Source organism: Maylandia zebra, linkage group LG2 (genome assembly GCF_041146795.1).
Source record: "Maylandia zebra isolate NMK-2024a linkage group LG2, Mzebra_GT3a, whole genome shotgun sequence".
NCBI classification, from domain to species: Eukaryota; Metazoa; Chordata; class Actinopteri; order Cichliformes; family Cichlidae; genus Maylandia; species Maylandia zebra.
This window is the reverse complement of record NC_135168.1, coordinates 45229112-45255161: the sequence shown is the minus strand read 5'-3', so window position 1 is coordinate 45255161 and position 26050 is coordinate 45229112. Positions and strand designations below refer to the sequence as shown.

Here is a 26050-nt window from a genome sequence, read left to right as displayed (position 1 = left end):
CCTGGAAGCTGCTCAGCTTCAAATGACAGACAAAACAGTGAAACAGTCAGGTATTTTTCTCTCTCAGAAATTGCCTAAAGAAAGAGTTAAAATTCCAAAAACTGTCCAGAAACACAGGAAGTGCAGAATAATGCTTTATATATGAAAGTGTGGGTAATTGTTCAGGCAGTCTGAATATTTTCATTTTATTGTTTTGGTAGCATAAGACCTACAAAACAGGGAATATTTGCACAGCCTTAGCATATTTTCTTATGAAGCTTTTATAGCTTTTTATAACTCATGTGCTTACAGACTATATGCAAATATGTATAGGCTATATATACAAGAATACACTGAATTTGCTTTTCCCTGTAAATTATTTATTGAACGTTGTGATGCAATGAAAATGTGTCTGTTGTTGTATTTTAACCCAGCAGGGAATAAATGCTCTCTTCAGAGCTCAGTATGACAGTGCTACATTTTCATTTTTAATATCATAGTTTAGATTTTCTTTGATTAATTCTTACTTCATTTTCAACATATTTAATTTTAGTTTATAAAAAAAAACCTAACTAGTAGCACGATTGTAGAATACTCAGATAAATTATAAGTAGCTCAAAGTGGTAATGCAGGACCAAGTAAAAGGACACTCCATGTCCACAAAAAGGAACGATATTTAAAAAAACACAAGGTTTTACATATTTCTTTTCTGCTGGCAGCCATTTGCTTTTACTTCTGGTTAGAAAAGTTTAAAAGTCTAACTCATATCTTATTCTAGTAAAACTGAAAGCTTTGCTTGCCTTTCCCCTCAGACCCCACACACGTGTGTCAAGCAGACAAGATGAGCTTATGGTGCAGCAGAGGTAAGTCGAAGGAGTCTTGCGAGAGTCTTGCGCTCTGGAATTTTCTTGTCTGCATTTATTATTAATCCGTGCACATAAAAAATGTATACAGTGTAAACTCAGTTTTGATATTTGATATTAAAGACGTTACAAAGAAAACTGGTGTCAGAGCGCCTTTCTTGCTTTTTCAGATTCAAATAATTTCATTTTAGCGTCTTAATCATAGTAATCTTGACTTAATTCTATCTAGTTTGTGAGAGCAACAACTAACAATTCATACTTGTAACTTATAAAGTCACAATTGATCAGTAAGTTCTCACCTCAGAGGAAACCCTGAGGAAAATTATGGCTAAACATCATTACACCTAATAACTGTACTAAATAAGGATCCACAAAAAGATGTTATCTCATTAGAAAGGCTCAGAAATAATTATAGCCTCTTATTAACAGCCTAAAGGATGAATACAGGTGTGGCTGAATGTAGGAGCTTAATTAAAATACTCTTTAGGAATGGAAGCTGTATTTGACTTGTTTAATTGTCTGAAACTAAGAAACTTATATAAACTTATATAATGTAAAGTGTCTTGTGAGTATGCATGGAGAATGTGGTTATGGTGTTTGTCCAGCACATAAACTAAACCACATGAAGACAAATGCATATAGGATAAAAAGGACGGTTGCAGTGAGGAAACTGAAAAGAAAAATGTCTGTAAACAAATAGATGACAAACATATTGAGATCGACCATCACAGCACTGCTCTCTAAAGGGACCTTTTCATTTTATTGCACAATATCAGTTGTCTCTGAAGCCCAAACAGTTTAGAAGTAATTACTAGTGTTTTCCCCAGAAGGTGATTACTTTGCCACACTTGGCAGCCATTGTCACCAGCCACGCACCACACTCATCAACCCTACAAAGGGGAGAAGTGCTCGATTGATGATGAGCCCTCTGTGGCTAGGGGAGAATTTAAAAGTACTTGTATGAGGCTCTTTCAAGAGATTAACTTGCAATAAGGGCTACCTGCCATGGACACATTCCCTGTATTCATGGTGCCTGCACAAAGACTTTTTAAGAGGGGCACAGCTGCATGAAAGCAATTGGTGAATGGGGATAATAGTCACAAAAGACAACAAACCTCAAGTGTAAAGAAATAAAGTGTTTTTTAAGATTGGAGGCTTCTATTCAATGCGCCACCATTCCTTCTTTTGACCACTGAGGATCCGGCCACTCCATTACCCAAAGCCTCAATCTAATTATTTTAGGACAAGACATGTTATGGTGGAAAGTGGCAAAGAGAGAGCACTCCGGACCAAAGTGCACTTTAATTCAATCACTCTATTTGACAGATTCCTCCTTCAAATGGACGTCACACACCAGTTGACTGGCACAATTGGGAGGCTCCTGGCAATGTCCTGGGCCCTTTTTGGCTCTGGCCAATAACATAGAAATCGAACGCACTTGTGGACTAGTAAATGTAAAAGTAGGTAGGTGTATATATCCTATTTACAAAAAGCAAACAAAACGACAACAACAAAAAACCCAAACCAAACAACTGTTCAGTGGTATGTAATTATTTATTTCTGTAAATTGTAGAAATCTTCAAAGGCAGATTAGACCGCAGCCACGGGGGCCCAGATCTGATTCCATTCATTAAGTGAGAGAGTGGAAGAGAGAGAGACTGCATGTGTCCTTGCTTACTTAAATGTGAAAATTGCTCATGCCATTATTTCAGATAAGAAAGTGGGAACTGAATAGATTTGCTTTAATATAACAGACATGGGATACCACATACAGAGAGACGGAGGGGGGGCCGGACTTCTTTGCTTTTGCTCACACAGTGGAAAGGCCCTGACAGGTGTGCTTTTGTATGCGCATGTCTATGTGAGGGTGAGGCAGATTGTGTGCGTGTGTGTTTGTGTGTGCGCACACGCACATGTGTCTGCACGTGCTTTGCCGATGTGAATAAACAGACATGAGGTGTGTGTGTGTGTGTGTGTGTTAAGCCTTTCCACGTTGCGCTGCCACTCCCTGTTGAAGAGAGGGGCCTTCTCACTTCATCTTGGTCTGGTCTTACAGCAGGCCAGAATTCAGTGCTGACCTCCAAGGCTCAGAATAACTGCTCCTGCAGTGGAGAAAAAGAAGTAAAGTGTGAACATGTGTGCTGGGAAAACCCGCTGTAGCTGATGGAGAAAATAATATTATTAAAGGAAGCACATTGGCTAATTAGAACTATTACTTTGGCGATCGTTTGTCCGGATTTGTTCCAAACTGCAAGGAAAGTCATCAAACCTGGCTTGGTCCTCGGCTGTTTGGTAAGAAAAATTTTCCTTTTTACTTTCATGTTTGGGATCACTTAGGATTTTATGTCATTGTTTTTTTTTGACTGAGCAAACTGTAATAGAATTATAAGATAGATGTTTTTAAAATGTTGCGATGCCAAGCTTGCCCGCCACTCTGACCCTCGCCCATGTGCCAGCTCTTGCCTCCTTAAAACTTAGGTGTGAAAAATGGTCAGCTCCTCAACTTTGAGGTCAGTGACATGGCCAGTGAGGTGAATGACACTTAAAGGTCAGAGGTCATCTCAGCTAATTTAGCGATCAAGGATCAGCGATCAGAGAGCATTCCCAAAGTCAAATCTGGATAACACTTTTGTTGTAGGTAATTGTTGGGAATGTTGGGCAAAAGGAATATTTTTTTTTGTAACATATTTTGATAATAAATTAAATTAAAGAAAAAAAAGTTTCTGCCTAAATCTAGTTCTTACTGCTGTTGGAAATTGGCAAAGTTTTATATTTGACCACTAGATGTCAGGATTTGACTAGTTACAGTGCACTTACCCCCCCCCAACTCCCCTCCACCGGCACCTGAGGGGGAAACTTGTGAGTAGCCTACACATGGTGTGACAGCTTCCCCAGGAAGCTCGGGTGACATTTGCCTCACTTAATGACACAAGCTAATTAATCATTAGCTGTCCCAGAGGTATTGCTGTTAGAGAGGCTTTGTCGTGCCTCTCCCCAGTAGGGGGTCCCAGCCTCAACATGTTATGTATGCATAACTGCCTCATCCCACGCTACAACATCTTAATTCTCACCCGTTTAGCTAGTTTGACTGAACTACACTCGTTCTTTTTCAGCCCTTCATCTCAGCTATAGTATAATCTGCTGAGAGCTAGAACACCTTCATTTCCCTGAGTCGGTTTAATGTAAGATTGGGTTATGGGGCCTCTTTCCCTATGTAGGTTAGGGATTGGCTCGTGTTCTAATTGTCATCAGTAGTGAAGAGGAGATATTTTACTGATGGTTGATTGAGCAGACAAGGGGATGGGGGGGGGGGGGGGGGGGGAGTCTAGATTTGCTGCATCAGTGGTTTTAACCACATCTCTTGATCAAGACCCAATGAACACTTTCACGTGTTCACAAATGAATCCAAGATTAGTGCAAGTACTATTGCCCTCGTTTAAATGATTGTCCTTCGTTGTCCTTGTTTTTTCTAAGCAGGTGATGGTAAAATATTTGCTTTATTCTATGTTGCTGTCTGTCTGTAGTTAAAAATTAAATAGGGACGCTCACTCTATACCTCAGTGCAAACTTAAACGTATATATACCACTCTCACAGAGCCATGTGGGTCATGACTAATTATATCTCACGGGGTGAAACCTTGTCTATATAGTCTGTGAGCCCAACAAGAATTTGAGAAAGGCTTTTGTGAAATATGGAGAAAATAAAATCTGCTCCCTGTACCTGTTAGTGCCCCCTGCATCATTACCACCCCCCCTACTGGGTCTCAGGCTTGTTTTGAGTAGGCCAAGCCTGTTCCGTCACGTAATGGGGGCTGCAGGTGATGCACTCAGGCCCCCCCTTCACCCACCAGAGAGGTAGTGCATATGTGCACAAGGCCATTGGGGGCACGCGCTGATGAGGGCCTGGGCTGCAGGAGGGCTTTGAAAAATGCTAGAGGTTTTGGGATGAGACTCAAGGTACCCTTGGGTTACCATGATCTTTGACATCTCCTTGCTGACCCTTGTGCTTTGTTCTATGACCTGAGAATGGTGCCTACATGTGAAGAGTTACAGGTTAGCTTCTAGCTAATCCAAAAGTTTGGACACGTATTTTAGTGATGAGTCACAAAAAGAGTGCTGCAAATTTTAGCATTTGCATGCAGCATTTGCCTTTGCTTGCCTGCAACTGTTTATTTACTATACAGATTGTTGACACTTTTTAAAACTTGAAGACGATGCCCTAATTTATGCTGGCTTTGAAAAATGTTTGTTCTTTTAGTCCAGCACTTTAACATTTTTTTTAAATACTAATGTCAGTTTATTGATATGCAAAGAAGTATTGCATCGGGTTTTAATGCCCTTGCTCTTCTAGGAGGCATTTAATATTACTTGGTTATTCATAAGATACCTTATTTCCACACTAATCATGGGCAAGATTTCTTTCTGTCGTGAACAGCCATTGTAATTGGGCTGGTATAGAACCTGCACTGGCCCTTTTTACGGTAAGATATAAAGTAAACTTGAGCTCTGATCCATAACGTGACGAAAGAAGGCTGTCAAAGACACCGATTCCTGAGCTAATTCATTTTATTAGTTAGGTTAGGTACATTTACATGCTATTATTGTCGTCACACCATGTCACCTTGATGAGACACTACTTGATTTAATTGTAGCTGTTAAATTTAAAATTTGTTTGTGCATGACATCTAAGCCTTGACCTTGTGGATACACACACCATAGTTTCTACATTCCTAGCAGGAGGCCTTTAGACTTCCCACATGAAGAGATAACAAAAAGTTACTGTTCTCTGGCTATAGAAGTATTTGTGAAACCTTTAAGATGCAAAGATGGATCTGCTTCATGTTTGCCTTCGTCTCTGTCTTGGAAAACACCGGGGCGTGTCCCTCCTGTGGGAATGGCATCTCAAGTCTAAAGTGACTGCACCACCCTTTCCTCCACACCCATCACTGTTCACTGTCAGCATCACACATGCACATACCCACCTGCACTGTCGTGCGTGAGCGCACGCGCGCACACGCACACACATAAGGAGCAGCCTGTGCAAATGTACCTGACAGTGGCAGCATTTTTGCCCGGGAACATATTTAACAATGCACACTCGACACCAGTCCCATCTCAGCAGGAGGCCACAGGAAACAGATGAGGACTAGTCAGGTTGATCTGGAAAACTACAGTCTACCTATATTTGCCACGCACTGTGCTCACACTGGCAACCTCTGGGCTTATTAACAATGAATCAACATAATTTTCTGTAGAAAGGAGTCAGGCAGACTTGAAAGAGCCTATACTACGAAGATGAGGGCAGAGTGAAAAAGGGGAGGGAACTCGCTTGTCACTCAGTGTAGTTTTCACCCCTCCCTATTTATAATGGGCTCAGCCCATCTTCCTGCATCTGTAAAGCTTGATGTGCACTGTTACTGTTTTCAAGACAGCAAATTCATCCTGAAACCTATAAAATAACTGTTAATTATTTATTGCGCACCAAAGTGAAACAAACTTTTCTGTTCGTGCAGCTGAAGCTTCTTAGCCACAGCTCTTTCATAAGTATCAGGGGTGGGGCTAAGAATTGCATGTGATTCTTTATCTCCAGGAACCCCGCAATTACATCTGGCACAACTCTGCATGAAGTAACGCTTTATAAGCCTTTGTGCATCGCGGCTTTGAAGCGCTCCGGCCTTCTATAAGTTTGCTTTTTGTGCCCCCTCTGTTGTACACCCCACCCCACAATCTCCCCATCCCCCAGCTTGGGACAGAAGACAGAATGTGATGTGTCGTCTCCCTCTCCACACAAAGCAACAGTGCATTGGACACACCTTGGACAGCACAAAGGATGAAAAGCACGACGAGGCTTGGACACGCAAGACTACGCTGCCAAGCCCGATAAAGACGCTTCAAAAGTCGAGCAGCAAAGAGTGGCCTTCTTCTCTTCTGCTCTCTTCTTTTTTTCTTTCCAAGGCCTTGCAACGAGAGAAAAAAAATAAGCAACCGAAAGCGAGGCTGTCTGAGTAAAAATATATTTTGTCGGTGTTTTTACCTCCTTCTTACATGAGACCGAGGAATGTGATTTTGGGTAATGTTGTGTCTGCAGCAAAGTAGACAGCCCAAATTTGCATGTAAACTCCCAGATTAACATTTGTATGTCTGCTTTTGGTACGAGCATGGGATTAACCAAAAACATTCTGGCTTTGAAGCAGGCGGCCCATAAATAAACTGCGGCCCTATCTCCAATCCCCTTGTCTCATCAGCCATCCGCTCATAGCCTGGTGAAAATGAGGCCTGCCATTCAGACTCAAAATGGACTGATTACATTTGACCACTTTGCAGTTTTTGCACAAAGTTTGGTCACATGTAAATATTTTCTTGTGCCCACCCATTAATTTACATTATGGACTGAATTATATTTTTGTACATGGAAAGTCATTTCTGTGTTCGATTTAAGACGAAACAATGGACAGTGCAGCTTTATATTTTTATTCTATATGTTTTTGTCCCGTTGTTAGTACACAAAATTTTCGAGACATCACAAAACACGACTTTTCACCGGTAGCTCCCTCCTCCTTCGTCTTGCTTCAATCTCTCTCTCTCTCTCTCTCCTTCATTGCCTCATTGAAACAGATGGCGTTTTATGCTGGGCACAATCAAGACTATTCAGCGTCAGGCTGGGCAGCCCTCCCCACCTGCGTTCAGCCCAATCACAACCTAATGAACACACTGGGAGCAGTCTGTTCCAAATTACTCCCAGTTGGAGCCAAGGCCACAGGTAACCCCCCCAACAATCACACTTTCCCCCTTCCTCTCCACCTCACCTCCTTTGCAACAGTTACCTTGCCCACCCGCCCGAACTGATATTGGTTCCAGCATTTAGACCCCAACTCTTACCTTTTAATCAAATCAAGATTCATATCTGTGGGCTGTCAGCATTCCAACACAGCTCAAAGGCTACGTATGTCGCAACAAGCATATAGGTTACATGTGGGGAGATGTAGATTGACAGCTAACGTGTTTATATGTTGGAGATGAATTGGTTCTATTTGATATATCTCTGAGAGCTGTTTTTCCAGATGTGTATAGTGATCTTTGCATCTACCATTAGCCTTCTCTCCCACCTGGGCATACGAGTACACGCATACACACTCTGCATATACACGTATAAAGAAGCATTCAAAGGCCTTTGTGAATGCTGTGGTGTTAACCACAATAGATCTAGATCAGCATATTTCTATCACTTCAAAGGGCCCAATTTATGCACTTTTTGGTTCAGATCACTTGATCCGTTATTTCAATTCAAGCAGTGTTTGCAGTATTCATAGGCTATATATGCTAATGTTTTATTCATGTAATTGGGTTGAAGAAAAACAGAGAAAGTTACCATTATTTTTAAAAGGCATTGTATTTTTGTATGAAACAGCTACCTGAATTACTTGTTAATACATGTCAGGGTAAGTGTGGGGCATTGGTAGGCAGCTGACACCAAAAGTGTGCTGAAGCCAAGATCCTCTGACATTCTGATACACATTCCAACATCCCAAGGGACAAAGGAATGAAACCAGGAAGCCTGCCTCGTCATGTCCCATCAGTTGCTATAGGACCTCAGAAACCCCAGGCCAAATACCAGCTGCCATGTGGGTGTCCATCACTGAGCTTGACAGGAGTGCTGCCCTGCTGGCTGCCCTTCTTCACTGTCCCTCTGGTCAATCTACACCTCAATTGGCCCTGCACTGGTGGGTGAAGCCTGGTCCTTCTGCTGCATGTCAAAAAGAGCCAGGATCCACAGAGGAAGTGCAAATATCCTCTAATGGCCTTGATCCAGATGGATGCATCCATGACAATAGGCCCCCGTGCCTGTGGTTTGGGTTTTTTTGTCAGTGAGCAACACAGAGGCCACCACAATAACACAGCAAAATTATGCATGCAAGCCAAGTACCATTGACATGTTAAAGAGTACTGGCAGTTGCTATGATAATTAAGTTACCTCATTCCAAGGCAGAGAGCTCTTTTCTCTTAACATGTCTTTAAAGGCATTTTGGGGACATTAGGCAGGCTTTAAGACAATACATACAGAATGAGAAATAATGGATTCAGTAGCTCACCATTTCTCAGCTCATTTGCCTAACACAGGGCTATACATCTCGAAGTGAATGCTGCTTGATGGGATTGCCTTCAGAGATGTGCTTTGTAGGTTTTCCATTCTATCACTCAAGAGACTGACATATTCTATGAAGTCCATATGGACATCTTAAGGATAGGCAGAGTATGAAATATTAAGATGGCTGATCTATTTCATGACAGCGACAAACAACGAATTCTCTTTGTTGGGACCTGTAGGCTTGAAGCATTGCTCACAAGTATGATATTACCGTCTGTAATGTCACACTTGCCATGAGTGAAGACTGACCCGTTTAAGCAAGCAATAACATCAATGGCAAACCCTCTGTTCACATTGCTTTTAACAGAGATGTTTGGTTACGTCAAGGGGTGTCTGATCTCCCTCTGCCTCCATAGGGTCTCACTGAGAGTGACCACTTTGTGTACAGCTGGGGTATGTTTGGCTAGTAAAGTAAAACCAGGAAGCCTTTGAAACTTAACCAAAGCCTCTTCAGAAAAAGGTTGGAAGTTCACTCTTATTTGGAGACTGCAAAGCTTTCTCCGTGGACACACTGAGCTGGGTCAGGAACATCAGAAGCCAGGTTTCTTCCTACATCAACGCAGCTGCACACTGCAACTTAAAGTCAGTGAAAATATCTGTGCCTAGATGTTACTTGACTGACTTGGACATGTTTCCTTTATTATATTTTAGCCAACACATCAAGAACAGGTCGTCACAATTATTTTTAATGTCTAGTTCAATTAAAGCAGATGTCTCGTGTGTAGGGCTTGCATGTACTGCCACGTTCTTTCTGTTTTTGCTAAATAGTGAAAATCTGACATTGCAGACAGGCGCTGAGTGAAAAGATTTCAAAATGCGACTCTAGCACTTTCAAGGCAGGTCCTCTGTGTTAACAAGATGGTAGTTAATGGTTCTGCTTTTATGGTGGTGGTCGCATGTATAATTAAGCTGCTGTTGTATTTGTCATAAAAATCACCGGGGTGCAGGAAATGTTGCAGGAGCCATTTTTACTTTGAGCAGTGGAAAATTAAAACCGTCAAACCCCACAATGTTGTTTTGACATCATTCCAATGTTTATGGATTTTCCTGTGTGTGGTTGAGGTTTTCGTATTAAAAACACTTTAGTGCCTCACCTTGTGTTTGTTGGGGGAACAAAGGTTGCAATGTTTGCACAATGCAGATTGTCCCTTCTGGGAGGTCTTGCCTCTGGTGCTACTTGTTGAGAAACATGTGGCATGTCTGCCATTAATGAATGTCTCACTGTTACCTGCTTTGTTCCTGAATCATACAGTTCATGCAACAATATTTTTATCCATTATGATGGCATAACTATTTAATACTCCATTGTAGTGGAGGATTTGTGCCACTCACGTGCCATGCGTGTAACACCAGGCCAGCTTTTCGAAACGAGAGGAAAATCCCGTTGAAACAGGTGTTGCCAAGCCACACTGATGACCTCTTAGCCTACATGTCACCATATCCCCAGAGCAGTTTGGTGTTTGCATACACGTAGAAATGGCATGAACAGTGATCTCTAAGTATTTTTTTTCTGTAGAAGAAGCAGTTTCTGGAAGCAAACATTTTCCCAAAACAAACACACAGAAAGGGCAAATTTTCTAAGCCGTGCTTCATTTCTTCATTTTGTCGACAAGCGAAACAGTATTAAGAATTAGTTACTTACAAGGATTACTGAAATTTAAGGTGGCAGCTCGTTGGCAGATTTTCACGCACTACAGACGCCTAGATAAGCCTTATGTTTGATTAACCTGCATGGCCCCAGTGATATCTATGGAGATGAGTTTGGGTGTCATGGCCCTGATGTCACCTCCACAGCAAAAGCTCCCTGCCATGCTTATGACTCTGTATCTATGCTAATATGGGGATCAGCAGGGTAGAAAGCTCATCTGACTCGTGCTTTTGCCTTATCTTATCATCCTCCTTGCCCTGCTCCTTTCTGCACTGCTTCGCTACGTAAAAAAAAGTTTAGCCTCTTCTTACTCATCTTTCTTCCTCGATCTCTCACGTTCACATCTTCTTGCCTTTTCCTCTCTTTTACATGTCTATTTCTCATCTTTGCTTTGGCCGTGTCAACTTCTGTAATGCTTTATTGAATTATCAACCAGTCATACCTAATGTTATGCACTGAGTTACTCAGATCTATGCAGTTTATTTCAGATCAAACAGACTTTGTTAGCTCCTTGGCGAAAGCATAATTGGTATGAGTCATCAAATGAAATAGTCCAATTAAAAGAGCATCTAAAAAAGTTATCTCACGTAGGTTTGTGATCAAGAATGGGTCAGTCCAGACAACAAATCCTGTCTGACTGAACTAACACCCCCGCTTTGCCCCTCTTAGCCTCTTTGTCTCTATCACGCCCTGCCTCCCTGGCATGATTATTCCTTATCATGTATTTATTTGTTTAATCCACCCCTTCCCCCACAACACTTGGCGGCCCCATGCACGAGCTGCCTGTCTGGCAGCAAGGCCCCCACATCCCCCACCTCCTCCTACTTTTCCATATCCACTCCCCATGCCATCTCCACCCAGCCCCAGCCCAGCCACAATGGCTGGATGTTGCTTCCAGAGCCTCAGTGCTTCATTCAGGGGGAAGAGACCCCCACCTCCTCATTTCATCTTTACATCCCTCCCACTTGCATGTGGCCACCACTAGCCAGCCTCTATGCGCACTATAAATAATGGATGCATTAACATGCATGAATATCTTTTTAGAAGGGGGGTGGGAGTGCTTTAATTCATTATTAATCCCCTTCAAGACAAAATGGGCCGCAGCTCCAGTAGAACTAGGCCCCTGCTAAACCCTGCTTTTTGGGACTTCACTTGTCTATGCTGTATTCCCCTTTTTTTCCCGAATTGGTTACTAACTCCACCCACCCATGTCTACATAACCCCCTCTTTTTTAAAGCTCCTCCTTCTGTCCCCTCAATCTCTACTAAAACACATCTGGATAGTGGGTAATCTTTAATGCTTTTGTGGATTTGGGGAGGTTGGGGGGGGGGGGGGGGGGGGGGGGGGTTAAATTGCGATCCTAGGCCGATCATCTCAAAACACAGCCTGGTTAAGTGTCACTTGGTTGATATGGGAAAAGTCAGACACCACTGCTATGCCAGATGGTCTATTTTTTTTTCATTTTCAAATATTCCATAGCAGGGAAAGGGGATGTAGGTAGTTCTGGCTTTGAAGTTACCACTCGTGCCATTTGGTTCAAGAGCAGATTTAGCAATGGGAGAACGGAAGTAAAAGCAGGGGGTGTAAGGTGGAGGGGATAGAAGGGAAGCATGGGCTGATAGAAAACACTGGTACAAACCTGGTTAGAGAGCGTTACGTTACATATGTGGGTGGTTGGTGGGGAATTATGTTATTTTAAAACTTGGAACACTACATTAGGTATTTGGGACATTAGATCAAATACATGGGTTAGAGTTTATCAGCATGTGTTTCAAGGAGATAAATTGCTATACAGTGAATTAACAAAGGCATGTTGGGTTGACTGTATGTGTTAGCACGCTCGTGTGGATTTATTAACAAGATAAATAATGTGCATATTTTTTAGTGTATCGGTGTGATTCATAGTGCACACCCCTCTTCCACCACACACCCCTCTTCCACCACTAGGTCGCACTGCCTGCTTCGCTGCCTCTTTCGTGCCTGCCACAGTCCTCTGACTGATCCAACCAATCGCACACAGACAACAGAACCACATGAGCACGTCATCCTATCGCAAAATACTACACTAAACACATGCATTTATATTTGGGCACAGGCTCAGTGCATTCACACAGTCCTACACATACTGGATATGTGCCCACCTTACTCACCACATTGATAAAATGTACGTAATCCTGTTTGTTTGAATTGCCATGGTATATAAATATAACAAATCCAAACAACAAAGTCAAACACATCTTCATTATTCCAGTATTTGTTATACATCAATATGTATTTTTTCCAGAATATTGGTACAGTAGCCTATAGAAAAATGGATTAAAATTTAAAAGAACATTCAATTTTTTAGGATTTTATAAAGGAGTTGGAGTGTGCCAGGACTTTTTGTCGGGCCAAAGTTAGAAAAGAGATATGGAGTTAAGCTGTAGTTGTGACTGAGACAGTAAAACCTCATGTTTAACAAATACTTGCCTGAGGGTTCAGGTTCTGAGATAGACACTGGTGTAAACATCCAGACAGACTACTTGTTGTTGAGTAAAATAAATAATAATTTTGGTTCTGGAAAGTTTCACTCACAGGCTGTTGGATCTGCTGTCGTTTGCTCGTCTTTGCTCCCGTCTCTCAGTCTGGATGGTGGCAGCAGGGGCTGTTTTGTTGACACATACAGGACCTGGTCTCAAGAATTTTCTCAGCTGAATGTTTGGATCTCAGGTTCTCGGCACGAGGCTGGGGACAGGTTGTGAGCTTTGGGCACCACGCTGTTACTCTGAACTTCGCTCAACCCCTTGAATTCCTTTTCCTGAGCAGGATATTGAAATACAGTGAAGTATTGGCACATCGATGCCCGTCTATCACTGGGGCCTACAAGGGGATTGGGGTAAAAGGAGACCCTGTGTAGATCAGAAATGGGCTGCCAGGCCTAGGTTCAAAGGTAAAGAAAAGAGACCTGGGTGTGGAAAGAACGAAGACCAGCTTCTGCCACATCACATTGACTAATCACAGACCAGTATAGGTACTTATATTAAATTGTGCAACCTCATTATTCTTCTTCCAAGCTGTCTTAAAGGATTGCTGGATTTAAATATTAAATATAGAAATGTGTAACAAAAGTCGTAGTTTGTCAGCTACCTCCTTTTAAGACAAACTAAAAAAGGTAAATTTGTATTTAGCTGTCTGAGCTTTGCTTTTTCAATTGGATGATATTATTTTATCAACAGGTGTCCCACAAATTGGTGCAATACTGTAGCTTTCGCAGTCCTGTATATCCTGAAACATTTTCTTACCAGCTGCGTTGTATAGCATTTGTGAAAGAGTGATGATGCCGCCTTCATTGCATAATCGTGGCCGTAAATGCGCACAGCGTACCAGGAAATGAACCTTGCCGGCGTATCGCAGGGGGGTAGGATGATGTGGATGTGGCTGGTTATGTAAAACTATAGGGCACAGTTCGAATGAGCCAGATGGGATGATAGTTGTCATTTTAAAGAGTAACGAGCTTGTTGTCGGCTTTGGGACATGTCGCTACTGCATGACCTTGTGAACTTGTCTGCTGCGTGACCTCAAAAAATGGCTCCCCGAGCACCCCTTCACATCCCTGGGTTTATTTGCACAGGCATTTGCCCAAGCAGGAAGTGACATCAACGGGTCCAAAGTAAAAATATGTCGCAGGACGGGCTGTCTAGGATGTCCAGGACCGGTGTTTGTAAGGGAGGATGCCTCGCACCGGCTCCACAGAGAGTGATGCTCACTGAGGGATGCAGGAGAGCGCCACACAGGCGAGACAGACACCGGAGGCTGAGTGAGTCGCCTGCTGACTGAGTGCTTTATGCCGTCACTTTCATTCATGCAAGTTCAGATATGGTGCCATACTTTGCCCCTGTCTAAAGCCGGTGACGCAGCGCATAACGGGCGATAAGTCTTCACTGTGTGTTGAATTAAGGGATTTTGTCGGTGTCGCTCCTTTGAGAGGAGGGTTGAGATGTGTACCGCGATAGAAGAGGAAAAAAAAAACCTGTTATGAATTCAAGTGGAGGAGAGCAGTGAAATCCGTGCGAGGCTTTCGGTGCGCTTTTGCACATTTTGATACACTAAACTGTGCAGATTGTTAAAAAAAACATGACTGACAGCGTTAAAAGTAATAAAAACAAACGGCACATATTAAGTTTAACAAGTTGGACGCGTAGCACATAGCTTTTCAAGCGGCTTCTCAACACATAAATGGCGTCTATTTTTATCCGTCCTGCGTGTGTGTGTATGTCGTCCTCACCAGGGAGGCTCTGACATACCCTGTCGTGCGTCCAGACTGCAAGTACTGCAGTCACGTGGTGTCTGCTATTATCCAGCCTCGCGTCAGGTACAGCCTACCTACTGTTGTTTCGAAACCGTTTCCGGGATTATATCCCTCCAGTTGAAGATGGGGAAGATATGCTTGGAAGTTGAGAAAAGTAAATTGTAGGGGAAAATTAAAATAACTCATTATTTGTATATTCTCCCTTTCAGTTAGTAACAATTTAAAGCTTTAATATGTTAACATTTAATATTCCCAGGGAAAATCCAAATCCATTCTAACAAACAGACTAACAAATAAAAAATGAACACCAGAAAGCTCACATTACTACGCTTCATAACCTAGTTTTGATAAAATAAAGCCCATAAAGTGCACCTGTACAGATCTACAAGTGCCGATTATTTATTATGTTATGCAGACACAAATTTAAATGTAATAAATTTATTATTATTTCTTTTACTGCTCCTGCCAGGTAAAAGTTCATACTGCGAGATGTTATCTACATATTGTACATTTAAAAAAATGTACAATATGCATTATATATATAATTCATGCTTCAGCTGTATTAGTCTTATGATTAAGACACTAAATCAAAAATAGATCTTAACCACACTTGTGCATTTTAAAATAATTTATGAACTGCACAGTGGTGCTGCTATTTCATACATTGGGCACTTGTGTGCAGTAGCATCTGAGATTACTGGTGTATATAACTCACACTGCTTTTGCCTGCCTGTCTGGAATGATAGCTTCATTATTCATGGTTGCGTGTAGACAGCAGTGCTTAATCTCTGGCTTGAATGGGACAGCCTGTTACTCTGGAAATAAATGCCTTTGCGTGGTTAGCCTTATCTGGAACACGTTGAGGAATAGAGAGGCACCAAATAACAGGGAGGACTGCTGTGCTGAGCCTCAGGGTGGCAACAGCAGCTAAAAACCCTACCCTACTGTGGCATTTGGGGGCGATTTGAGGCCAGTGGTAATTAGCCAGGCTGGACCCAGGAGCACGGCCATATATTCTCAGTGGTGAAAAGGTCTGGGCAGGGGGTCTATTGGCGTTCGACAGGTGCAGCGGGAGGAAGGCGTCAGGAGTTTAGGCAATCAAAACCAGAGATGAGGCCAAATGACAGCATCATTTGGCTTCTAGGGTCACATGCTCTCACCAAGAGCCTCTTCCTTCCATGATACTGAATATTTGTAGATGTGTGTGCATTAGCGCATGCATTTTTGTAGGTGGTCAGACTGCATGTGTGTGTGCATGAGATGGTTACTGGTGTGCGACACTGGGGTGGGGAGGTCAGTGGGTCATGTTTTGAGTTGCAGTAATCATCTGTCTCACTTTATCTGGCTCACACTTTCACAAAAAAGATCACTTCTTGTCTAATCACATTTGTGTCCACTAGTATTATACAGCAGTCCCTGAGAAGGTTGGATCGTTTGGCTCTTATAATAGTGGTTTTAAAAAAACAAACAGTTTATGGCTGTTTTGTTATGTTTTGATGCCAAGAGGGTGACTAAGTTGAGGAATAATCTGGAATCCATCTCTACTGTTAGTGGGACACACAACTCATTGTACTGGCTGTTAGAGGGAGGAAAAGCAGTGGTGCTGACCATGCTATGTTTTTTCTTGCTTCCTGGCTGTTCTGCTTGAACTCAATAATCCTGGTTACAGCCATTACAAATCCTGCTGTCTTGACTTGAGACCCCAGACAGGAGACAGGCTCTGCAACTTGGTTTCATTTAGCATTCCTCTGGGCTTTACGGGCAGGTGTTTGACATTACTGGCAGGATATTTATTGGAAACTTTAAAGGCAACTTTTTTGCTTACCTCTCAATTAGGCACACACACACACACACACACACACACACACACACACACACACACACACACACACACACACACACACACACACAATGTGTACTGTGGGTGCAAGCAAATAGACAAGGGCACTGACATGCTTTAACACATAAGGGGATGATCCATATAGAACATTCTGAGATTGGCAGTATGGATGATTTGCAGAACGTGTTATCACTTCTTTCTCCAGCTCTGTCAAACACTTTTTGGCTTTTAAAGCACACATCAACACCATGCAATCCACCCATGACCCATGACTATCCCTATCTCTCTACATGCAGCCCCTCTCCCCTTCACCCATTATGTCAGGTCAGTCTATGGAGTGGGGTAGAAATAGAGTTGGTGGGAAGATGGCATGTGTGGCCAATAATTACCGAAGCTTAGCAAGGCCAGTGGCTGTGATGTGCAATTCTCAAATCAAGGTGCAGCCTGAAGACTCAGCCGGTGCCGCTGCTGCCCTCTGCTACTTGATTGCTGGCAACTGGTTGAGCCATGTCAAGTGGCAGTCAGGGAAATGTGAAATCCCAGATAAAGCACAGAGCCCTAAAAAGCCATGAAGCTCAAGTAATGAGGAAAGTGATGGGGTTTGGGGTTTGGGCATGCTTAGCAGGCAGGCAGGAGCCAATGCTAACGCTTTCAACCTCTCCCTCTTCTTGGTATGTCTGTATGTGAGAAAAAGAGGAGGGGTGAAGGTGTTTGTATATTTGACTTTCCTAATCCTGGATTTAGGAGGATCCACCAAACTTCAACAATGCAGAACTGGTGGGTAGGTCAGCACAGTTCTAGATATACCCAACCTAAATCCTTCCAGGTCATCCTCAGCCATAAATCATGTACCTACAGTACATTCTGCCTATGCTTTCATTTTTCCCAGGGCCAGTTTCTTTAAAAATCAAGTTAAAAATCCCCGTAAAATCCCCCTCTCAAGATCTGCAGAATCATTTCTGATATTAATGGCAACCTGATTTGGAACAATTGTACCAGTTAAACGCATTCCTAGTTTTGTGGAGGCCATTATTCCTGGTTTTTAATCACCCCTTCAGTTTTTATAACCTCTCCAAGCCTTGTGCGGGGCTGAGGGGACCATATGTGGGCACAGAACAGGGGCCTGTATGTATGAAACAGATACAAATCAAATTTCACACTGAAGTGGAAGATAAAACTGAAATTCTAATTAAACCTACTTTTTTTAATATTAAAAATGCTTTCAATAAGGCTAAAGCACAGAAAACTCAAACAATCCTGCAAATGTCAATACTGTTGCTTATAGGATCACATTAGCTAAAGCTGTAGAGTTTTAGTGTGTCTAATTATATGCTTGTAATCATTTGTTTGTCTAATTTTACACATATTTCCCTCTTTTGTCAGCATTGTAAACAAACAAGAGGAATAAATGTGGTATTTGAAAACCATTGAAACCATTCTCTAAGCAACTTCATTTTATGCACTTAAAAGTTTAACAATCAATCCTCATTGTTTCTTTGTTTTTACATTCATTGGGTCCCAATCATCCCAAATATCAAAGAGAAATTAAAAATGCATGCCATGAAAGAGTTTCGGGTCTTAGGAGGTTAAGATAATTACAGTTACAATTCTCAATAAAATATCGACAAATTAAATAAATTAGAAACCAAGTGTGTGTCTTGTGTTGTCGAATAATACACAATATTGAAGTAGTTGTTTTAGGCATATGTTATTTGGAAGTCCAGACGTGCAACACTGCTGCCAGTGTTCACTACAATGATGTAGCGTGAAACCCAATGCAGTGGCTCACTTTGAGCAACAATAGCTTCACAATGTTTGTTAGTATAGCAGAAATTTCATTTGGGGATTTAGGGTTGTTGACAAAACAAATAGCTGCAAGCGGCCGTGGCATAATTGCTGGAATATAGTGAACTCGGTGAGGTCAAGTGCTCGTTTTTTCACGTGCTTGTTCATAATGAGCACTTGACAACATACCACATGCATAAATTGTGGTAAAAAGTAAGACTTCCACCACCCGGGTGTATGAACTTTGGACCTTTGGATCCCCAGATGACTTCCTGACTGCCCCACTGGGGAAACATATCTTTTCCACCCACCATCTCAAATGTTGGGATGTTCTATAAAACTGGGATGTTTTTGGCCATATAAATAAATAATCCAGTCATTTTGCTGATTAAATTAGGTAAAACTGTTGTGGAAAAGTTATTTAAAATATCGAACATCTAGTCACCAAAATGTCTGTCAGTTTTAGTAGATTTGGATGAGGGCTTGTGGCGCAGTGTGCTAACTGATTTCACATATTTCTTTAAAATATAGAGTCAGATTTTTGAATAGACTGAAGATTGCAGTCTGTCAAACTCACAAATCAGATTTGCAGAATGTATGAGTGAGTTGTTTGATTTTTAAAGTGACATTTAGGGTTTTGGCTTTAGTTTAATATTGTACTAAGCTGTTTTAATCCATCACTGCCTCATGTTATGCATCAGTGGAATTTAGCAAATTGAATTTTGTCAGTATCCGTGGAGCCAGTTATGCAATGCAAACTTTTAAAGACTGTGGGGCCCTCTTGTGAAGTACAATGCACTTTGGTTAGTAAGCTCAGTGAGCCAGGCATTCTTAAATATGTGTTTTGATTTAGAAGTCCATATCTTAAAGCATTAATGATGTATTGTTAATTTTGGGAATTGATTTGTTTTTGACAAAAAAGGCAGAAGCTGAATGAAATGTTGAAATTTCCTAAATATATATAAAATCAAGATAGTAAGCGAATAGGCTGAAAAAAGAAAATATAAAATAGCTGCAACATTAATCACATTTAATGCAGAAGATGAAGACAAATTAATTAAGCCAATCAATTTTCAGCATCAGACTTTGGTTCAACTTAAACTCACACACACAGAAATTATATATGAAAAATCTAATGAAGCCCCGATGCAACAGAGGGCCAGAGAGGGACAAGACCTGAACTGAAATGTGGGACAGAATAGAGCTCGCTGTCTTCCTACTTATATTCATCCCTTCTCCCACCTGTTTCTAGGTCTGCACAGCTGGTGTAATTTGTTACTGAGTTATTGTTCTTTATGATTTCTAAGCTTAGCTTAATCTTTAGTTAATTTAATGCAGCTAGTCTTTAGCCTCTAGGTTTCACAGTATTTGATAAAATGTGTGAAGTCTTGTCTTGCTGATGGTTTACTTATAGTTCACCGAAACACCTGGCTGCTCAGACACCAAATAGACTCACTCCACGCTGTCACGCCTGGCTTGATGGCATAATTTACCCAAGTCACAGTCATGCATGCTGTTTAGCCAGGACGGCATGGAGTGGTTCATAGAGTCTTATTGCTTGTTTACCCTGCGCTTCATGGCCCCCTGCCAGCAGCTACAGCAATTATCACCTTGGAGGAATGTAGGACTCTCGTGTTAAATACTCTTTGACCCCCCTGTTGGAAGAGGGCAGGGGGTGGCTGCTCCTCCCAGTGGACATCAGGGGGTTGGTGATATAGTCAGTGGGTGCAGGTTTGAGTACATGTGTGTATATGTATTTGTAGCGGTGCAGGAGACACAAGAGGTCTCCTTCCTCAAACACATGTGCTTGCAACTCCCAATAGTGTAAATAAGATTTGGGTAGTGTGTTTACAAAGTAAATTAGTTTCTACAGATCTCTATTTCACTTAAAAAACATAGAAGGCGGTCTTGGAGCAGAGGGTTATCCAGGGGCAACTATTAGATTTCACCTTCAAGCTGAAGTCCATTATGTTAAAACAAATACTGCAACTTTTTGTCTCATGACTAGTAAATTAGCCCAACCACAATCACAATTTTACAAGCAACTGTAGTGCACTGTAAAAAGTGGCTTTTAATGCACATCTGTGTAAGAGAAAGTGCGAGGAAAAACTAGATCGCGGAGGGTGTCTAGACATGAGAGTTGTATTATATATGATGCTCTTTGCTCTAGAAGGCAATTCCATTTGAACATATGACATGTTTAGGGACAGGAATGTAGCCAGACACACATACCTTTCTTCCTCTTCCATCTTTCTGTGGCCCATATCAAATGACTTTATGAGTGCGAAGAAAATAGTATTGCATGTGCTGTAGGGAGTAAAGATACCATGGAAATCAATTGTGTATGGAATCACTATTTTCTGACCATGATTGATGCTTTGAGCTAATGCATTTTTATCTTCACTTTTACAGGCTCTGTATCATGGCTGTCTGTTTGAACGGATGCTGTCTGCTATCCAGTTATGGCTGAGGTAAGAAAACAACATATTGTGAGTATGCCTAGTGCTCTCTCTGCTTTAGATGACAGTGCTGACATAGTATCAGCATAGTTTCTTGTGTGATATATTGCTGAAGGTACAGTGTTGGTGTTGTAATTGCTTCAAAGTCAGCACAGTAAGTGAGCATCTTCTTGAAATAGCTCGCTAATTTTGACCTCAGTTACCCCGAGACCAGCAACTGTGCTCTGTCCTGTCTAGTCTGCGTTAAGCTGTGCATTGATTAACCCCTCCTTGAAGGCAGCCACCCTTAAAAAGCAAGGGCCTTTACACGTTGTGACAAACCAAAGTATCCCTGCAGTGTCATCAGATCACTTCGCCACTTTCAATTAGCGATCATCTTTTGCCACATACTGGTAGGGCAGAAGTGCTCTGTTGAGCCAGATGAGCAGCTCAGTCCTGTCCCAAAGGTCCAAAGCTCTTATAATTTATTCATGCATGCACAGGCAGACAAAACAAAACACACCCATCCTGTAGCAGGACAAACAGCTGCCAGCTAGAAGAGAGTGTAGCAGAGTTAGGGTGGTTTAAGGTGCAGAAAGCAGAGGCCATTGTAACTACACAAGGCACAATCAGCACATCATCTGCACTTACTTGTCAGGACTTAAACTTCTTCGTGTTGTCATGGCAACATACTTTACTCTGCCACAGGGGATGTTCTTCTCTATTTCAAATTGGACTGTAACGTTGGAGTTGGTTCAAGGGAAGCACTTCACTGTACTCAGACATAGATTTCTTTGAAGATGAGGACTATGGTGTACTTGATGAAATGTTTTGATCTTGATTTGTATGGTAATGAATCTGGTGTTATATATGCATGCTTTTTGCTTTGTTTTGTTTTTTTATGTGGAGCCTTTAACCTTCAGACATTATTGTGTTGTTCGTCTTAGCCTCATTTCAACAACAATTGCAGCAGTTGCAGGGTTTCTTTTTTTGTCTTATTTGTGCTGGGCCACCCTAATCAGTAGTGTGGTTGTAAGCAAGCTCCTCTCGCTTTGCAGACTTCTGCTTCCCTCAGCACGCTCACTGCTGCAGCACTCATCCACGAGCAACACACTCATTCACACGCGCTTTCGCATGACTACACTAATGCACAAACAGGACTTTGGCCTCGGTTGGCTCACGCACACTCAGTTACTCACTCAGGAATTATCGTCGTAGTAAAACCAGAGAAGAAGAGTGAGAGAGACATCAAGACAGAAAGCGGGACTGAGACCGGGGAAACGGAGGGAGGGAAAGGGACAGTGATTGCTCAAACAGAAGCATTTTATCCCCAAGCGGTTTTTAAATGCTGCCACGTCCGTGACCCCCAGTCATGGCACACCATTGTTCCCTCCAGTAGATGTTGTGGCCACAAACTTTTTTTACATGTATTTCTCCACCAACAAGAGTAACATTTGAGAATTGTTATTTGTGCTGCAGGTGTTCAGTGTCAGTGTTTTTGTCTTTAAGTGTCTGGTTAAAGGTTGTACTGCTCAGCAGCTTACTTATAGTGTGTTTTGAAGGATGTGACAGACGTGTTCTGGTGTTGTTCTGCTGTTCTCACATTTTTCTCTCTCTGTCAGTTCCTCACTTACTCTGGCTGTGTGTTTGTGTGTGTGTGTGTGTTCCTTCTCTGGTCCGCTGCTTTGGCACAAAAAGAAATACTGGGCCGCCCCATTCTTTGTTCTGCTTCCTGTAGGAAACTAGCAGCAAATTGTGGCTCAATGAGGCGTTGCTGTTTTGTGTGGTCTGATAAAGTGCAAACGAAACCGTCTGGGCTACACTGGCCTGCTGCAGTGCTTTCCATTGTAGATTGGACTATGAATGTAGGTCTGTGTGATGGTTGGTTAGTGTTGAACATTAGGTGATGTAGGGAAGGGGGGGGGGGGGGGGGGTGCTGGGTCTAGGGTCCATTCACGCAGTTTTAAGATGTCACCCAGTGTTTGGAGCTGCTGTCCACTGTGTTTAATTGTGACGATGGGTCATTAGAACTCTGCTTAAGACTAGAAAGAGTCTGATGACTTGCTCGCTTTCAAGGGTTTCAAAATCCAAATACTGTAGAGTTCTCATATAAAGTCAGCATGACACACTTGTCAAAGTGATCAGAGCAGGGCATATGTGTGTGGGTGTGTTGATGTGAGTGTGGGAAGTATCCCAGTTTTTACTTCAATGCATTCATCCAACACCTGCAGTAAGTACTTAGCTTAGAAATGTAAGGGGTGACTCACAGAATATGAAATAATTTCATGAAGAGTTTGTAGTCCTAGATTTTGAGCAAAGTAAAGCTGGAAGCAAACAAACTACTTCAACATCATCTTAATAGTTTATTTGATCAACCATTTAAACGTTTCCAAGGAGTGAAGTACAGAAATATTTTTAAATATAGTGTACCTTTCAAAGAAAGGTTTTGTACATTGCAGAAGTGCGCAAGTCTACTTAATGTTTCTGTTATGATACTTATCACAGCAAAGGGTGAATTTCAGTCCACTGGAATAAAGTTAAGTGAAAATTTAATACATTTTTCCAGCAGTTTGAAAATCACACAGTTCATAGGGGTGCCAGATTTTACTTCTCAGGTTTGTTTCATGACTTCATGTAGCATACTTTATTCCAACACCACAAGGATGCACATGGGACAAAATACGGTTAGGATCCACAGATCAAGTTCTTTGAATCAAGTAAAACAAACACACGTCTTGGGAGACAGACAAAGAAGGAGGGTCTTGGGTGTGCCATGGCCCTTGTCTAAAGTGGTTATGGGGCCCACATGGGCATTCTGCTCTCCAGAGGCTGTTGGGGTAATTATCTGCCAGGGTGCACGTGTGGGAGTGTGTGTCAGATTGAAGGTGCACATGCAGTTGTTTGCAAGCATCCTGGTCTCATGTTTTGGTGCGTCTCCCTTAAATAGGATGAAATGCATCGACCCTACATACCTTTAACGCTTGTGCAATCTATTCACATATAGACCCTTTATGCTCTGCTCATCTTTTCCTTACCCCCGAGAATTCAGAAAGAGGATCTGGAAGTCTCAGAGGACGAGTGTGGCTGGGGTAAGAGGGTGAGGAGCCATCTTTGACAAGGGGCATGGGGCCCAACGGCACAAAGCCCCATTCCCTGCTCCTCCATGTGGAAAATGGCAGGAGAGCAAGAGGAGGAGGGGAAGGAGGCAAAAAAAAGTGGAGCAAAGAGGAGGAGGGAGGGACAATTAGTGAGATCTGTTAATCACCAGGGCAACACTCATTTAATTGACATGTGAAATTTGGATTCGTCTAACAAGTCGATGAGCAGTACAACAATGTACCGGTCGTCTGAGATCTGCTGGTGGAAGTCAGAGAGGGGAAGCAACTACTGAGACCTGAGGCCAAGGTCTTTGTTAGAAGTAGCAGTGTTGTTGGGTGGGAAGACTCTCCACAAGGAGATTATTACCCATTATGTGTTTGACCCCTTTAGATTTCTTCCCAGCTGCTCTTAGCTGGGACTAACACAGACCAGAGACACAGCAACACAGCAAAGGTTTTCTGTGTGTCTTTGTATGTTTTTGTCTTTAGCATAAATCTGAGTGTGTAAACAAAAACGTTTTTAATATCACAATAAACCTGACCTGGATCATTGTAATAACTTGGAACAGGGAAATCACAAAAGGAGGTGGGCAGAGGAAAAAAACATGAAGTCTTTACAGAGTTTATACAGAAATCAATAAGCTATTCAAGGTCATCAGAAAGAAGCACCACTGTCAAGCAGCTGCTACACTGAAAGCACACTAAGGACCTTTCTCAAACCACCCCCCAATCCCTCTCCCCACACACTTCTATTCTGTTTCTACGTGGAGTGTGACATCCCAAACCAATTAGTCTTAAGTAGGAGTGGATAATCAAATCAAATCAACAAATCAGCATTGATGCTGAGTTGCCAATCATGTGCAGTGATTCATTTGTGTTTGCTATAGAAGCTCTGTAAGTTCTATGCACCTATTTTTTGGGGGGCAAAACGTTCAAACAAAGATATCTAATTATGCACACTTCAAGTTCTCTTGTCTAGAAAAAAGTGAGTGTAGTCCTTTGATTTGCAGAGATCTTTGCAAAAATATTAGGCAAGTTCTATCCAAGTTAAAAATTAGTTAAAAATTTACTCATATTTTCAAGTAAAACTAAAAAAGCCAGACCTGCAGCCCTAGTTTATTTATGCCGTTTAGCCAGAAGCAGTACAAATATCACCGAGTTTCAGTGGACCATTTTTCTACAACCTGAAGCAATATGTACACATATTTTCTGCTGGATTTCTGTGAAATTTGGCAGTTGGGTCTTAATATTTAAAACTTTATTTACCTGCCAAACTTTTATTTAGTCAAAACTGTAATTTTACCATATCATAATTTACAGTTGCACACCAACAGAAAGGTTTAAGTTTTAGTGTGAAGCTGGCCATTCCTTTTGGAGGTATTGTACATCATAAACTTTTTTCATAGTTCTGATAACTTTTGGAGGAAGTTCCACTTTCTCTTTTTTATGCGTCCACACTACAGGAACTGGAGAGTATTGTAGATCTTAGAACCTTGGTTTAGTTGTGTTTTTCTTTTTGGCTCCTGCTGTGGGGTGTGGTGTTGTCTCAGTACAGGAGGAACTTTGCAGTATACAATAGTTGGTTGAACACATCTCTGCAGCACCAGAAACTTCTCTAAGATGAAAAAAGGACTTCTTAAAATTGGGGAAAACAATAGGTTTGTATGCAGCAGCTCTTTAGGTTAGCTTTAAAAATGAAAAAACAAAAAACAAAAACACAAACAAAACTTTAACCAAACATGGTTGGAGTTTGTTGAGCTTATATGGGATGGGTTGAATATCATGTTCTTTTATCGAATCAAAGTAAACTAGAGATATTTTTAATAGCCTTTCTCATTTACTAGGCATCCAAAAGTGCAGAGTACAATACAGTGAAGAAATTGTAGTAGAATATAAAGAAAAAGACGGTAAAGAAAATAGTTTCCAACTGCAGACTGGCTTTTACATCACTTCAGAGTTCCTGTT

At 41.8% G+C, this 26050-nt stretch overlaps 2 long non-coding RNA genes across 3 annotated transcripts in view; one reads left to right on the top strand and one right to left on the bottom strand.

The window, feature by feature from the left end:
- Positions 1 to 2476: 2476 nt before the first annotated feature.
- LOC143413057 (uncharacterized) lies at positions 2477 to 14054 on the bottom strand. Of its 2 annotated transcripts, none has more exons than XR_013093623.1 (3): positions 13918 to 14054; positions 13211 to 13553; positions 2477 to 2944 (listed from the first exon to the last, which is right to left on the bottom strand). It is a non-coding gene; the product is annotated as an uncharacterized LOC143413057 (long non-coding RNA). The 2 variants fall into 2 exon arrangements; XR_013093624.1 differs by having other exon boundaries at positions 13211 to 13433; positions 13918 to 14049.
- Positions 14020 to 26050, top strand: part of LOC143413051 (uncharacterized) — a 72403-nt gene continuing 60372 nt past the window's right edge. The window contains exons 1-2 of the long non-coding RNA XR_013093620.1: positions 14020 to 14432; positions 20962 to 21020. This is a non-coding gene — a long non-coding RNA (uncharacterized LOC143413051). The remainder of the gene's footprint in view (positions 14433 to 20961; positions 21021 to 26050) is intronic.